This window comes from Manacus candei, unplaced genomic scaffold (genome assembly GCF_025592945.1).
Source record: "Manacus candei isolate 608988 ecotype Guabito, Panama unplaced genomic scaffold, ASM2559294v1 h1tg000073l, whole genome shotgun sequence".
Taxonomy (NCBI): Eukaryota; Metazoa; Chordata; class Aves; order Passeriformes; family Pipridae; genus Manacus; species Manacus candei.
Window position 1 is genome coordinate 4,546,612 of NW_026138121.1, and position 1,034 is coordinate 4,547,645.

The window sequence follows — 1,034 nt, forward strand, 5'->3', positions numbered from 1 at the left end:
CTAACTGGGGTCAGCCAAGCGCTGATCTAGAGTAGCAAAGAAATATTTGACCCTGACTTGACGCAGAGGAAAAGATTATATAAGTACCCTTCCAGCTGTAATATTCTGTGTTTAACGTGCTTACCTTAAGTAACAAACAGATATGGAAATGCTTTTTTGTATGTTTGAGGAGCTGGGTTAACCCCACAGCAGTGGGGTTTAGGCACTGGTAAATATAGGAAAGAAATGTGAAATGTGGAAATGAAAAATTTCATGTTTTATATATATATATGTATATATAAAAGGCAATTTGGCTAAAAAACTCCGCTCTCAAAAAAGTTGGCAACTCTGTAGAGGATTATGAAGCAGCCCCTTAGAATTTCCTAGTTCTCATTTTGGCATAGTGGAACCTTTGTTGTGATTATACAGACCCGAGGAAAAAAATTAAAAGCAGATCACTGCATTTTATCTAAGTGGAAATAATCAAACACTTTTTGATTCCATCCAGGAGAGGGCAGCCAGCTGGAGAGACTGGTCCTTCAAATCCTTTGGGAAAGATGTGTGGAAGACACTACAGAAAGGCAAAGAGCAAGAAGGCAAAGTAGCTTTGAGATAATCATGTTATTTGCCACAGGGACATGTTGCTTTCTGAACCTGGAGCAACCATATCTCAATGTTTTATTAAAATTAAGATAAACCTTAATTTTCTTCCCCACAGTGCCAAAGATAACAGTGGCTTCAGTGCTAGATTGATTCTTGGAGGTGATGTGCATTTAAAATTGCCTGGAATGTCCTTAAGGAAATTGCAGCAAAAAATGCTTGATGCAAGTGCTCAAATTGCCTTCCCCATTTGCCAGGATTATGCAGATTGCTTTGTTTTTGTCCAAGAAAAAAGCTTCCACACATGGTAGCAGTCACAGGCCAAAGTGTGGTGTCCTCATTTACACAGAGAGACTTTCTGCAAGTTTTGCCTGAAAACCTTGACCTCGGGATTTGGGCTGAGCTTCGGGTTTCGTGGCAGAGCTGCCAGGCTGTTCTCGTGCTGAGCATTTGTC